Source organism: Talpa occidentalis, unplaced genomic scaffold (assembly GCF_014898055.3).
Source record: "Talpa occidentalis isolate TD23 unplaced genomic scaffold, MPIMG_talOcc4v2.1 talOcc4.9, whole genome shotgun sequence".
NCBI lineage: Eukaryota > Metazoa > Chordata > Mammalia > Eulipotyphla > Talpidae > Talpa > Talpa occidentalis.
Window position 1 is genome coordinate 52,861,116 of NW_023605305.1, and position 16,624 is coordinate 52,877,739.

The 16,624-nt window shown below is 36.2% G+C and overlaps 1 protein-coding gene across 4 annotated transcripts in view; it reads left to right on the plus strand.

The window, feature by feature from the left end:
* NEGR1 (neuronal growth regulator 1) overlaps window positions 1-16,624 on the plus strand; it is a 788,184-nt gene that overhangs the window by 719,981 nt on the left and 51,579 nt on the right. The window lies entirely within an intron of this gene.

The following is a 16,624-nucleotide window of genomic DNA, read 5'->3' on the forward strand; positions in this document are numbered from 1 at the left end:
TTCTAGCTGTGAATTTCTCTTATGGTTCACTTTATAGCTGTTCCACCATCCCAAGTTTATACCTTCAGTCTTTTAATTCTTTATTTTCAGAACACTAATATAGTTTTTCCACACTATTATTTTTACTGAGGTATCATTAATTTACAACACTGCATATGATTCAAAGGCATAGGGCTACACTTCTTCAGATGTTTGTTACCACATCACATTCATCACAAAGGCAAACAGTCCTCCACCCAATATTTTTATTTCTACTTGTTTTGTCTTATTGTTATAGAGCAACCCCGATATTAAACGAGTTCCTGGCTGTGGGTCCTCACCCGCGCGCTTTAAAGGGACTTATGAATACTCTACTACAGACACACACAAAAAGGTTAATAAAAGGTTTATTTACAAGAGAAAAGGAAATAAGGAAAATGTACAACTCAGGGAGAAAATAGGGAAATAAAGTCTTTAATGCGTCCTACCCAATGACGACCTGGAAACCCAAAGTCACTCTCCGAGCTGGCCGGACGCTGCGAGCTGGTGGAGAGCCAAAATGGGGGATCCCCAAAGCCCACGTGTCTGCCTTTTGTATCCACCTGGCTGCTTAACCCCACCCTCAGGTCCCAGCCACCTTCCCTTTGGTGGTGATGGGATTTGGAGTTCCCAGTGTCTTTGGCTTTGACCTGGGGTGGGGGTGGAGTCCACAAAGCCTATATGGAATTTGCTTTGGGACATCCTTTTCCCTCTAACATTATGATTTCTTCTTCTTTGAATGAATATATAACTGATGCCCAGAACTTATTCTCACTGAGGAAATATAAAAATACTCTTTTCAAGAATCAGAAGGAAGCAAAACAGTTTTTTTCCCTACCACCAAATTTTATGGAGTCATGAATAAAAGGTTTCCCATGTGCTTCTCATTCTACTCAAATAGAGACCAAAGAAATGTCAGGAGCACAGTCAGCTTGATTCTGCTACCGAGAAACATAATAGAACTGCAGAAAATCAAGTTGCTTCCAATTTTCAGGTCTTTAAATAATTGTGGAGTACTAATCAATATGTCTTTATGAAGCATACATCTTACTAGGCAAACAGAATTTCATCTTTCTTGCCACAATCATGATCCTGGAGGATAAAGAATCAAAATGCTCATGTGTTGAGATTTCATTTAGGCTATATTTAGGAAGACTTATCACTAAACCATGGGAGATAGGTAAAATAAAAACTCAAATTAGTAAATACCTCTAAATTAGAAATACTTTGAAATACTAGAACTATAGCTGTTCTGGTTTATGTGGTATCTTTAACACAATTTCATTCTTTTAGCCTTTTACCCTTTCTTACTAATTGACTCAAGTCAAGTAAAGACCTGTGTCCTTAAGAGAGATCATTCTTTGAAGACAAACCTTACCCTAAGGGCAAGAAAAGCACAATAGTTCTAGACAGAGCAGGAGTACAGTGACAGAGCTAAGCAAGGTCACCACTAGCAGAGTCAAGCACTCACTGATTACACAAAGGGGATTGAAACCAGGAACTTAAGTTTCACAGTGATTCCCAAATGACTGGTGACCAACTGACTGAATTAACATCTTGGGGGAGAGAGCTAACAGAGTGCACAGGATCTATGTTCCACACCAAAAGAATTTGTACATCAAGGACAGGGTCCAGCAGTCTATATTTAAAAAGTTCACTAAGTATCACTGTTGGTGCAGACTCAAGACCCATCTTAAAGTGAAAAGAGTCAGTGGGACCACAGGGATCACAGAATCCCCATTGTTTACTCATATTATGAATCCCATGAATGTTAGTTCTGGTGAAAACTAAAGTGAAAGGAATTTCAGTATGAAGAAACAATGGGTCATGATGTCTACAGAAAGTAGATGTTTGCCCAGACAGTCTGAGACATAGGGGGGAAAGTAAGAAAGATAATGGGTTTAAATATCTGGAATGTCTGCAGTGACATGTCGAAAGGAATGCTGGCACACACTATTCTCTTAGGATTGAAGAATTGGTGAATGAATACTGGCTTCTCAAATGTTATTAATATAATCTATTGGCAAGACAGTGTTGAGTTTTTTGCTTATTTAGTTAATTGAAAAAAAAAAAAACTCAGCAGATTCAGTAGTGTCTCAGAAGTGAAGGTAAAATCAGATTTTATGGAGAACTGGTATTTGGTTTAAACTAGGTCTCTCAGTGTGGAATTTGGTCAGGTTTGGCTAAGAGTCACAGTAGTATGGGATGGGTGGTCACAGCAAGGAGAGAATTTTGAGATGAGGAGTGCAAACTACTTTATGGTATAAATTATTGATGCTATTTTACTGAAGATTTGGTAGCTCTCTCAGAAAATCCCTGTAATGAATAATAAATTTCATTTACTTGGGCAAAAAACAACCTTTGCTCATAAAGAAAATGGATTAGGATTGGCAACTTAATGTAACTAGTAAACTATGTAGGGATAGATGATTTCAATTCTCAGGACTGTAGATTATTGAGCACAGACAACTGATGATAGTTGTATTTTACAGTTTTGTTTTTTTTTTTTGCATTTGCGAATGGGATGGAAAAATATGAGTGACTAAAAACAGTAATGATAGAAAAAGAGGAAATCAAGAAGAAGAAACAGTTAGGTAGGTTGGTAGTGGTGGGCTTAGAGAAGACAAAAGGACATTGGAAAGACAGAGAAATCAAGGTGGTGCTAAATTTGATACCCAAATGACTATTGGATTGCTAATTCTACTAACAGAAACAAAAGTTACTCAGAGATTTTATGAGGATTGCCCATTCTTTACATATTTTGAGGCACTTTCTATATCAGTGCATTGCTTCTTTACCCTGGCTGCAAATTAGAAAGTAAAAATACCAATGCCTGGGACCTACCTTCTCCAGAACAATTGAGCCTACCTATATGGCTTCAAAATGTTTTCAAAGCTCCCAGGAGATCTTGATGCACCTTCGATGCCTCAAGTATAGACCCTGATGGTGAATACTGACATCTAGTGCTCGGTCCTTGATTTCAAGCAACTTAGACTTTAATTGAAAGACAGTACTACAACTAAAATTCAATTCCACAGACTTGTGCTATCACCAAGCCCCTTCAGGACATCCTGAGAATAACAGAACAAAAAGTTTGTTTTCAGTTTGAAAATATAATTACATATTTTGTAATTCTGGCTAAATATCGGTTCTTCTAAATATTAAAGTCTAGTCACCACTGTCAGTGCTGAAAAGGACCAACTGCACTGTAATATACAGTGCTTATTGACTTTAGCTCGAGTGCTCTTAAATATTACACTAACCTTGTAATAATTTTTGAACACTAATATTAATATATTTTAATACCTTTCTACAGATATACCCTTCTTTAGAGAAAGGTTTTATGATCTCTGCAATTTCTTCAATAATTTATCAGTTTTCCCTTTCACTCTGTCCTGGGCTATCTCTGATCATATTAACTAGGCTGCAGACAAGGTCTCAATGGGGTCTACAATGATGTAAGTGCTTCTGATGAAAGGGTTTTTCCACCCCCCGATAATTCTAATTCAGCTCATTGCTTTTCATTTACAGCCCCATATTTTCCTGTGGATACTAAATTCAACTGGAGGATTTTCTCTTCTTAGAAAGTTAAACATCTGCTAATGAAAAATGACCAGAGTAAAGTACTTATTAGAATTTAATTACAGAGCAAATTATGTTTTTTTAATAGTTTACAATGTGATCCTGCTTACTAAAAGTGGTGCACTCTATTTTACAAATCTTCAACTTTATCCCTATGCAACAACCAAATTATCTTAATGGGTGTCCAAGTGACAAATTAGATGAATGCCTTCCCCCTGAGTCATTTTCTGATAAAGACACATCGTTTAGTTGCAAGATGACAAACTATGTGTTCAAAGTGACAAATCATTTAATTAAAATTTACAAGCGGTTAAATACTGTTTGACCCAAATGGAGGCTGTTATCATGAATCAATTTCAGAGGAGGAACAGGCTTTTCAGAAAAATCAATCCCAAATAACTATAGCACTTTGAGCATCTTGTACAATCTCTTTAAGGGTGTTTTGGACACCTCTTGAGGTTAGTGGAACTTTTTACCTGGTTCACAAAGAATTTCAATCTAGTTGAAAAGAATTCAAGTTTTACTTAGTACTTTAACTCTGTTCAGTTTCATGAATATTTAATATCACGTTCAATATTCAAGCAAAATGTTCTTCTATCTTAAGAGAAAATAGCTAAAATTTTGATGAGTTACGGTTTTTTATTGCATATACAGGCCAGTGGAAATTGCAATCATCTTTCATGAAAAGGCTGGGTAGTTTTTATTGTTTGAGAATAAGGGTGGCCATCGCATTTACTTACTAATACAGTAAATGTAAAATTGCGTAAGTAACATGCTTTATTATTTATGCTGCCAACCACATAATGTGAGAGTAGTTTCATAAAAAATATAAATTAGAGAAATTTCACATGCCAGCAGGCTGTAGATCTGTTTTATAGCTCTGCCTTAGCAGGTGCCCTTCTATTTTAGTTGTGCCCTGTAATGAAGTACATATTTAAGCAGTATTGAAATGCAGATAAAAATGTGATGCATATAAAGCAAGTCAGTCCTTTCTCCAGAGATGCTCTACTTTACAAGCTCCATCATTAGTAGTTAATGATTTGGGATACTTTTCATCAATTCAACTCAGCTTTTTGCTCATCTGTTTCATGCCAAGGTTGATAAGGTCTTAGGAAATGTGTTTGCTCAATTTTGATAGTAAGACTTCTAACATTGATGGATTCATCAGATATGAAAGACTCATCTATGAATAAGAAAATTCATTAATAGTTGGGCTGGACATAGCCCATAGCTCCACTGTCTAAGCTAATAAAAAGTTGAAATGATCAATGAAACATCAAAGTAGTCATCAGAAATACATTTATCATTTCTTTTCCCCCAAATCATTCAATTTAGTTATAAGGAAAAGGGGAAAAGCAAATGTCATTGCTAGTTAATATTTTCAATAGTTAATATTATACTTTTATATGTGGAATCTATATTGTTACCTTGTCTGTAGAACAATAAAAATTTTTTTGCCCTTGGATAAAGTGATAATTAAACATGTCTAAAAGCACAAGATTTTCACTACAAGGTAACAATAATTTATTATTTACAATATGCTATATTTTAACTCCATTTGAAATATACAAAACCAATGAAGTTTGATTTGTAAAGACAATTATCAAGTTACCACCAAATACTTAGATTTAAATGTACTATGTTCATCAAGAGCTTGTTTACAATTCCAGATAATTGCTATAATTTTGACAAGCAATTTTTTTCAAACAGGAGAATATTTTATAAAAGGTCAAAAGTATAAAGTGTTTCATACTCTGTTGAAATTAATGGTTCAGCTAATGTCTATAATGCTGTTTACAATATTCTGAAAAACACACAACCTCTAATTATCTATAGTAGTCATAAGTAATTGTCAGAAATGCAAATGAGAAAACTTCTATCAAATTAAAATAATTAGTTCACTAGTCAAAATTTCCCTTCATATTAAAAACCTTTTACTTTCTAAAATATGACAGTGAAAAATGAAGGAGTCCTTTAGGATACTGTTACTGAAGCATTATTGAAACTCGACTCTGAAATACAAGCACAAATGACAGATAACTAGTGCAATGCAGATTATATAATTCTCTGGCCATTCATTTATTACCTTGTTTTTCTTTCTTATACCATGACATCTACTTTAGCAACTAACAGACTTCAGGCTTGCTTCTTTTACACCTTAAACTCTATCAGAGCCTTGAGATTCATTCATATAATTCCAGTTCTAAATTTAACCTAACTAACCTAATGAATTAATACAGCCTTTAACTTTATACTAACATGCATGACTTCTGAAATAACTAACATCAATTTTATCTTATTTTTCTTTATTTGTTAATCTTACAAGATATATATTTTATCAATACATGTTTTTAGCATTGCTCCATAAATATTGACAGTGGACTGGGACTAAATCCTCCAGCTATGACATGTGAAAAAAAATCCATTCAAGTTACGAAAAAGAGCTTCCAGGTTTGTTTAAAACATGGTTCGACAGCAGGCCACTATTTGTACTGCAGAATGGACAATCTTGTGTGAAATGCTATCTGAGTCTATATTACTCTGCAAAACTGTACTTAGACTCTCCTCTCCCCCAAACTTAGTAAGTTAAGTTGCTGGAATGTGGTCTGACTCCAGTGATTCACCATCTGTGCTTTTATGTCCAAAACCTAATTCCCACTCCTTTCCCCTTTGCTCACTCTGTTCTGTGTATACATGGCTCCTGGTGTTCCTTGCTACACACCATGAATGAGCCATCTCAGGATTTTATATTCCCAATGCAGATTCTGTCCCCAGATAGCACATGACTTTCTCACCATTTCTTCTATTCTTTCTTCAGTTATCGCCTCCCCAAGGAGGTCAACACTGACTATGGGTAGACACTGACTGCACTTCCCAGAATTCTTGATCACCCCTACCATGGACTACTTTTTTTCATAGCATATATCACATTCAACTTATAATTGAACTCTTTGCTATATTTATATTTTCTAATTTGTCAGCTCCCACTAAAACACAAGTTCCAAGAGGGCAGGAGTTTGGGGGCATTTTGTTAAGCAAATGTATCCACAGGGTCTAGAGTAGGTAGGGTCTGTCAGAAATAAGTGGTTGAATCAAAAAAGATAAACACATGCAATTTGCAGCAACATGGATGGAGCTGGAAGGGATCAAGCTCAGTGAAATAACCCAGAAAGAAAAAGAAAAATACCGGATGGTCTCACTCATAGCAGGAATGTAGAAAATCTAAATAAGGGACCAGGAAAAAGAATAACTATAAGAAAGAAAAAATCAAAATCAACAAACAACTATGAACCAGAGATACTCTGGGCGGGGGGGGGAGGTGGGGAAAGGAGGGATTGGGGTCAAAACAAGGGGGTTATTTTGCAATTGTATGGGGAATATAAAAATAAAATTAAAAAAAAAGAAATAAGTGGTCGGTAAATATTTGTTGAATGAATAGTTGACAATAGCAAACATATACTTCAATTCCTAGACAATGTTATATGAAAGAATATAGCATTTTAGGGCCTCCCTGGTGGTGCAGGGGGTAAAGACAGTGATATCAAACTATTGTCAGCCACTGCAGCATGAGTTCAATTCTCGGGCTGGCCAAGGAGGTGGCCCACACAGTAGAGCAGACCTCTCCTGTCTCGCCTGTTGCTCCCCACAGCAGTGTATTTCACTAGATCTGCATGCTCCCCACTCTGTCTTTGGTGAATCCTCTCACTGCACCCCCACACCTCTGACCTGCACCCCAACTCTTGTATTCATAAATAAATAAATCTTTTTTTAAAAATTATATAGCATTTTATGGGCTTCCCCAGTGGCGCAGCATGTTGAACGCCACGCTGTGAAGCTGTCCACAGCCTGGGCAGTGCAGGTTCGATCCCTGCCAGCCAGCAAGAATCCCACATGGTGCCGCAGATCTCTCCTATCATGCCCGCTGCTCCCCTCAGCAGTGTATTTCTGTCCTCTGCTTGTTCTGTTCCCCGCTCTGTCTCTGGTGAATCCTCTCACCCTCCCACGCCTCTGGCCAGTACCCCAGCTCTTGTATAAAAATAAATAAATCTTTAAAAAATATATATATAGCGTTTTAGTAGTAGTATTACTGTAACTATTGCTATTAGTTCTCACTTAAGAGCTGTCATTTAGTGCCTACATACCATGTGTCAGGAACCATTAACTGTTCCAACCAAACCATCCCATTTCTGCTCAGCATCTCTGTTACTTGCATAAATTTATCAGCATTTCACAGATGAGGAGACTGAGATTCAAAGAGTTTAAGTAGTGACACAGATAGGAAGTGGAGAATTTAGTATAACATGGGTCTGTTGATCTGCAAAGATTTTGTTATTCACTAGTAGGCAACACATCAAATGGCTATCTCTAACACCAATTTGGCAAACGCTGGTCATAATAATCATTTTTTTTCTTGATATCTTTTATCTATGCACTCTCATTGTCACATAAATAAAAATAATTTACCAACAAATATTTCCCTATTTTTTTACTCCAATCCATTCTGTACTCTGGGCTTATCTAATCTGCCTAAAAGACAGCTGTGATCATGTCATTATCTCCTCAGAGGCCTCCAATGTGTCCCCATTAAGTACATATTCTCTTTGTTATATGACTCCAGTTTACTCAGGTACCAGTGCAGCCTTTTCTACTCAATACTTACTCCAGTAGGAAGTTAGACTTAAAGAAATGAGTAATGAAATAAGGAAGATCAACAAAGTTGACTTATCAAGTTCATGACTAGGCCTCTTTGGTCACCTAAGGGTTAAGTCTCAGTGCTATCACCTCTGCAGCCTGAATTGATCCCTGCCAGGGAGCTAGCTAACCCACATGACACAGCAGACCTCTCCTGTCTCACTCACTGCTCCCCTCAGCAGTGTATTTCACTCAGTCTGCCTGTTCTGCTCCCCATTCTGTCTCTGGTGAGTCCTCTCACCACCCCCTCCACCTGTGGCCTGCACCCCAGCTCTTGAATGCATAAATAACTTTTTTTAAAAAAAGAATAAATTAACAACCTAGCTCCATTCTCTCCTAAAACTTTATATTCCACTGTGTTTGTTGGTGTTTCAGCCATTAAAGACAAGTTTTCAGGTTATTATTAGACTCCAACATGTAGACTTTCCTCAACACCAAGACCCTGCAGTTCACAGTATGAATTGTTCTGTCAAGTCAACAATCTACACAAGACTGAGGCTGCATGTTTTCATTTAATTATGGGAAACATATTTTCCCAGATGAATTGACTTGCAGGTGTTCTTCATTTTCTGTGCTCTACTGTGAAGAATGCTCTTTGATTTATATACATTTAGGTTATGTATGGACTCGAGTCTATAATACAGCTGCAACCCTAGAAGGATATGGTATTCCATAATAAAAACTCAATCTTTCATTTTCCATTTCTGATTTATTTTTTTAAATGTTGGGCTAGTTAATTTGGCAAAGATAAATCAATACAAGGAAGACATTAATGCAGGTAAAGCTATAATTTGATTGGCTATAATTCATTGCTTTATCTTTCTTAACCCTTCCTTTTGGTGCATGCTCTTTAGTTATCTTTTTTTTTTTAATTCATTTTGTTTTCTCTTTTAAACTTGCCACATTGCTAGTATTGATGAAAACCAATTGCACCTTTCCTAATCCAATAGATTTGCCATATTCCTTAATCATCGAAAAGCAGAGTCACACAAAATTAGAGATTAGACATGCCTAGTAATTAACATGTGGACTCTGCCTTGATGATACAACTTTGGGTCAACTTTGACCCGAGATCTTGTTGATTATTTTTTCTTTAATGAAGAGACTAGATAAGCAAGCTGTTGACAGAGTATGAAAGCTTGACTCTAATCTACTTTTATTAATTACATGGAGCCTTTGCAGATGTCTCAAAATCCAACTGGGTTTTAAAAGCAACACCAGCAAACCAGAAAAGAGATGAGTCTAAGTCTGACCTCTGTGAAGACATGTTCCACTTCTGAGTGATCAATTCTCCAATGGATTCCAGCTATATAATTCATCTAGCATAAACTCCATCTATTTACTTTTAGTATTCTTAGGGGTCTTTTATCTCTAATTAGATTATAAATTTCTTGAAAGTGAAGGCAAGAGGCTAGCATAGAGCCTTGTACAAACTATCTGATAGTATCATTTTGCCCCCATGTAGAATTATTTTTAATAAACTATGAATTTACTTTCAATATGCCATTATAAGAAATACACATAGGAAACTCCTAGTGAACTTTCTCACTACATTTCTCAGCCTTTTCTACTAGAAAATCTTTGGGAAAAGTTTCATACATTAGAGGTTTTACGCCCAGGTAGAATTACTGTCCATTTTCTGAACAATTATATGAGCCGTGTGACTGCTATAAACAATTTTAGCAAAGTTTTTCTGTAAAGGAGTCAATCATATGTTAGCTTTTGTGGTCTCAACTCAACCAGTTAACTCTATTATGACTACTCAACTCTGCTTTGTAGAAGGAAAAGAGTCATAAAAAAAACATCGTGAGTGGGTATAAGTTCCAAAAAATTATTATTTATGAACACTAAAATTTGAATTCTACATAGTTTTTTTAAATAGAAGTTTTAAAAAAAATTTAACCCCTTAAAAATGTAAAAATTATTCTTTACTTACAGACCATAAAAAACAAGGGGCAGATCAAAGGTGGCCTGTAGATTGCCATCCTGCAATATTAAGGAACCCATTGTTTAACCTTGTTTGCTCGTGGCCTGAGAAATGAATTGATAGAATGGTTTTAGGAACTATTTAAAATTGACTCAGGTTGTCTGTTTATTTCTCAGGATGGGTGGTGATAGTCCTGTAACAAACAACCATCAAATCCAAGTTTGTGTGATTCTCACTAACAATGCATGATCAAAGGCCCGGTTGAGGGCACTGTTTCTGTGTCCTTACCTCTGGATGGACACGGGAATATCTACCTTCTAGTAGAGATAGCTACAGTAGTAGAAAGAAAATTTGGGGAATCATAGGCTTCTCTTAAAGATTTCTCTTTAAATGCGACACATATAGTTTATGTTCATATACCACTGGACAAAGTGAGTCACATGACCATGAAAGAATTGAATAGGTAGGAAAATGCAATCCAATCATGTTCCTGGAAGAAAATGAGTAAGTATATAATTATTCTCTTGGGGGGAAATGATGTCCTGAACAAACTCCACAAATGGGTTTTATGGACCCCCCCTCCCCACCGCCATCCCAGAACAAAGACATCCAAGACTACAAATCCCCTAATGTCATCACCACCGAAGGGAAGATTGCTGGGAACTAAGGGTGGAGTTAAGCAGCCAGCTTTGGTATATAACCAGACATGTGGACCTTGGGGTTGGTTTTGGGCCACATTCAGCGTGCCATTGGGGTTCCAGCTCAGTAGAACTGGTAGGACGCATTCACCAATTTATCTCTCTCTTTCTCTCTGAGTTATTCATTTCTTCATTTCCCCTTTTTTGTAAATAAAACTCTTAAGTGTACCCTTCTTGTGTGTACGTGCAGTTGAGTCTCATTGTAAGTTCCATTTAAGGGCAAAAGTGAGGACCCACAGGCAGGCCAATCCATTTCACATTGGTGTTGCCCTGTAACAGTTCTCTCAAAGGGCCAAAACATCACCCTGTTGAAAATGTTAAGCCTCTCTCTCAACAGTTCTCTTGCTAGTGCTGAGACTCTAACCCCTGCACCACCAGGGAGGCCCTGCTAAATAAATACTTTTAAATAAATAAATGAATAATTGAAAAGTAGATTGAAACTACATGTGTCCTAACAATATACTCACACCTGGCTTCATCTTATTAACATTTCTTTCTCCTCTGATTTCCTCCTATACTTGCATGTTGTCTAATGCTACTGTAAACACACTTACACACAAGCTCACATCTTTGTAAATCTTTAAGTTTCTTCTCCTGAATGAATTATTCCTTCTAAGGATTACAATGACATGAAATTTGATACCAAAACTTGTTTATCATTTAAATAATTATTTTTAAAGAAATTATACTCAAAAAATTTAAAAGGATTAACATAAGGATTGAAGGGCTATTGTTTTCATCATGAAGGAATGTCTCCTCTTAACTGCACTTTCAGTGTAATTTCTGACTTCTAATACAAACTGTGCTCAGGCTACCCTCCCAAAGTAAAATCATTTGAAGTATCTTCTATGATTGGCCTGATGCTCAGTCACCAGAAGGTAGGGGGCAATCCTGCTGGGCAAGGCCCTGCTTTCTGAGGCCTGCTTTGCACTACAAAAGGGCTACCTTGAGAACACCTATTAGTGCTTGATTTTTCTCTTTGCATATCCATTGCTCTCTTACTGGCACATTATCATGAAAGGGCTCTTGTTATAAAAGGGCCCTGTTGAATTTCCTAAATATTAGCTATTAAATCTCTACTGGATCTTAAAAGAGTTGTACTATTCTGAAAAAAAGAATAAAAGGCATCTCTCACAATCTTGGGCTATTCCTATTTAAGGAACAATTACAGGTCTCAGACTTAGTGCTGCTGACCACCCCCCCCCCACACACACACACATGCACATTAGATTGCATCATTGATTTTACTCACAATTGGATTTTATTTAAAGGTTTATTTTGCAATTATCTATTATTCCATTAATGCTTTTAACAGTTTGATAACACCTAATTTAAAAAGGATGAAGGTTAATAGGCAAATGTAGCCAAATCTTATGCATAATTTGGTGGTTAAAATCATTAAATCAAGAATGAGACAAACCAGGGTTCAAATCCCACTCTGAATGTACCCCCTCCTTCAAACCTTTCTCCATACATTTGTGCTCTCCGCCTGCCCATGTCCCAACATTCAGTTTCTATCAAGCTAGAAACCCATGTTCTCTATTCAGTCTTAAATGTAGATTTCTTCTTCTCAGGGCCATCATGGATGTTTGACATTGGATGTGTCTCTGAGATTCACTTGTGACATTTATATAAGTCAGATGGGAAGATTAGATATAAGCAAACAGTGTGTCCTTCTATCAACATTTGTTCAGCCTTCTGTGGGAAATATCAAGAGAACTTATTAGAGTAATTTGCAAAATTTTGTGGGCCAGTTTGCTTATTCAAATTAGAAACTGATTATACATTCAAGCTCTATAAGAGATAAATTAATTCAAACTTCTCCAACAAAAGTAGAAATAAGACCTTCAGATTTGGCAATCATGACCAAATTCAGGATGTTAATTTAGTTTAGCTAATTATGCAAATCTTAAGGACAATCATTTAGAAGTGATCTGTCTTATTTTAAGAAGTATGCATTAGGATAATATATGATATAGAGGGGAAAAAAACCTTTGTGACATGATAGATTGACTATAGAAAATTTATGGTATTTTTGTTAATTTAGCCAAAGACTTGGAAAAATTATCCCTTTTTTTGAGAACAGCAATAGACAATTTTTTTTCTTGCATATTAGAGTTTTACACTTGCTGTACTAATAGGTCATATTAGATAAACACCCATTGATTGAAAATAAAGTAACAGTTTTTCTGTCATAAAGAAGAGTAGTAAGTCCTGAGTAGAAAGGTCCTCCATGAGAAAAACAAGACTGAATTACTTCAGGCTCAAAACAAATTCATTTAGTGATTTTTAAAAATTATACAACTGGAATTACGTCAAAACCAAAAACCCCAATACTTCCTTTCACTGCTATTTTCAAGGCTAAACAAATTGTAAAGTAAGCAAATGAATTTGTTTCAGGCATTTCGTTACTCTTCCACTGTTTCTGGAGTATATATATTTCTTCCAGTGATAGGGATATTTCTCTGACTGCTTTCTCCATATAATTTCAGAATGTTCCCTAATTTTTTATGTCATCCAAATACACCCTGTGTCCAATGCCTCGAGGTCCTATTCTAGGTTTCTGATAATGAATCACAAAGCTAATATCTATTGAAAAATACAGTGTGCCAAGCACACTACATATAATTTTTCAACATAATATTCAAATCAACCTTATATCACAGATGTACTTTTTTAAATTCTCATTTTATAATTGAAAAACTAGGACTGACAGAAGTTAAAGAAATATTCCACCAGGGCTTAGATCCTAGATAGAGTAAGGAAGTGAAGTAACTGGGGTAAAAAATTTAGGACGATAATTATCTCAGAGCTCTAAGAATCTTCTTAAATTCCCATAGATGACTTGCTTTCCTCACCTTAAACCAGATCCTCTTGCCCATAGTCTCACAAATAGTGTCTGGAAGGTCTGAAGCAGTCTAACTCCAAAGCCTGTACTAGGGCCATTCACCAACAGTGCCCTTCTACCAAAGTACTGCTACTGCTGGTATTGATCAAAATACTGCCGGTATTGACAAATCACTTTAATCTTATCCTTTCTAGAAAATGTCATCAACAGCCTCAAATAAAAGATATATGTCATCCATTCACTTATTCAACTAATGTTAATTTTGTGCTCCAATCCAGATTCTATGTGCCATTAGGCAAATGTAAACTAATGGGGCAAAAAAAAAAAAAAAAAAAAGCTGATTTGCTTTTATGCCACTAAAATGTCTAGAGGGAAATACAGACATTAATGAAATAATCATACAACTGTAAGTACCATACAATTGTGACAAGTTCCACAAGTAAGTATATGGCGCTGTGGATGCCAGTCATACTGATATGACCTAATCAGTTTTCTTAGAAGTATTCTGAGGAAGTGATGATGGAGCTTCCAAAGGATGAAGAGATTACTATAAGAAAAGTTGGGAATTCCTAGGCATAGGAGTATGAAGGGAAAGATATATGCATATGTAATTGCAGAAAATAATAAATTGTGCAAATAAATCATTATGACTGTCTGGGGAGGGGCGTGTTCTAGCTGGAGGTAGTTAGGGAAACCCTATGGAAAAGTTGCCACTTAACTGAGTGTTGATGGATGGGCATAATTTGAACATGCAGTCCTGGAGCAAGAAGACCATTCTAGGTAGAGGGATTCGTAAGAACAAAGAAATAGAGGTAGGAAAGCTTAATATTGGATAAAAAGAGCTTGCCAGGAAAATGGCATGCTAAGTATTATATAGAGAAATTAGGACCAGATCATCAGTGACTTTAAATGCCAGCCCAATTTGATGGGTTGCAGTCTTTGAATGATACTGAGTGAGAAAGTGACATAAATTGAGCTATAAAATTCAATCTGGCAGCCTCATATTAGAAAAAAAAGAAAATTGAGGATGAGATCACTCTAATCTCAGATTAGTGAATCATTTGAGAAATTAACTTGGTATCTATAGGGAGACCTTTTTTTTTCTTAAAGGCAAGTTAGAGAAGACTACAGAAGTGAAAATGTGAGAGCCTGCTCTTTTAAAGTTAAGAATGGCAGTAATTGACATAAAAGTTACCCTCGAGTTTGAATAGTATTTTCCAAAATTTTAACTAAGAGATGGAAGAAGGGAATTTAATTTTTATTTAAAGAAAAGATGCTTAAAGCAATGGAGTGAGAGAAATGAGACAAGGGGAAAAAAATAGCAGGGCAACTGATAAAGAACTTGAGGCTTGCTGTCTGAAACTTGGCTTGGTTTTGTGTGTCAAGGGAAGCTTTTGAGGAATGGGATGACATGATCCAACAGGCAGAGGGAAGATAACTTTGTCAGAGACATATGGAACTGATGGAAACTGGGAGATACTGAGGCATGAGAGCTGTTGCCGAAAAAGTTAAAGCCATTTAAGTAACAAATGACCAACTTCTGAATCCAGTATAATTCCATGTGAAAGACATATTTGATTAACATTAGGGGGAAAACCTAGAAAATGAGTTCCTTGTTACCATGAGGAAATCAACGTTTGTAATTCAGTCATTCATCCATTTAAGGAATGTGTGTTGTGTGTCCTGTACACGAGACACTGATGGAAAAGCACTCACAAATTTAATAAAGATGTAGCTCAACTTCCAAGATATTATGGCTTCCTGGTATGATAAAAGCACATCAAAATTCAGCAGCAAAGAGGCAATCTGAATGAAATCAGAATATGGCAATGCAATTTGACAATCAAAAGTAAATATTTAATGAGGACCTGTTCAGTGTAAGGTACCACTATGATAGGTATTATAGAAGCTATTTTATGAAATAATATCATATAATATCAAAAAGAACATGACCTATCTCAGTTTGCAAGATACAATACACAATAGATTAAAACAAAACAACGTTTAATGGTTTTATTGTGAATTTAGAGAGTACAATGTCAGTAAGGGAAGACTGTATAGAGCAGTCAGGTCATAAGCTGCATCTTAATAAATCAGTTAGTTGGCACTGCATCCAGCCTAGCCAAGTCTTACATGATCTTAGAATGAATAAATGAGTTCCTCAGAGTAGCTACGTGGTACAAGGAAAAGAACCCATGGCTTTTTTTTTATTTTATTTTTTATTTATAAAATAGCCAGGGTACAGGCCAGATGTTCAGGAGGGTGAGAGAATTCACCAGAGACAGAGCGGGGAACAGAGCAGCAGGCAAAACAAGAGAGGTCTGCTGTGCCATGTGAAAATCTCCCTGGCCTTCCCGGAATTGAATCTGCTGCAGAGGCTGCAGACAGCTTCATAGCGCTGCACTCAACCAGCTGCACCACTGGGGAGGCCTAAGAACCCATGTTTTGCCATCAATTAAATATAAGATAAAACACTGTGTGTCTGTCTGATACACGATTTTTGGTAGTGGTATGGTTTATTGGAGCCTGTTAACTTTCCTATAAAGTATAAAAGATAATAAAGGTCCTATTTCATATAGTTGTTTTGAGAACAAAAGGAAAAGTACGCATATATAAAATTCTGATCTCACGTATCTGCAATAATCAGAACTACTAGCCAATAATCTGCATTAGAAGAGAGACTCGCCTTTCTTGTTTCCTCTTTTCCTCAGGACCTAGTACAATCCCTGGATCAAAGATGGATTATCCACATGTAATGAATGCCAAAAACAATGCAAGTGGATTTGGATGTTATAAGTAGAACTTTTTGTGTGGCAGAGCTCAAATTAGAAGGAGCTGAGAAAAAATATTGGAAATTAA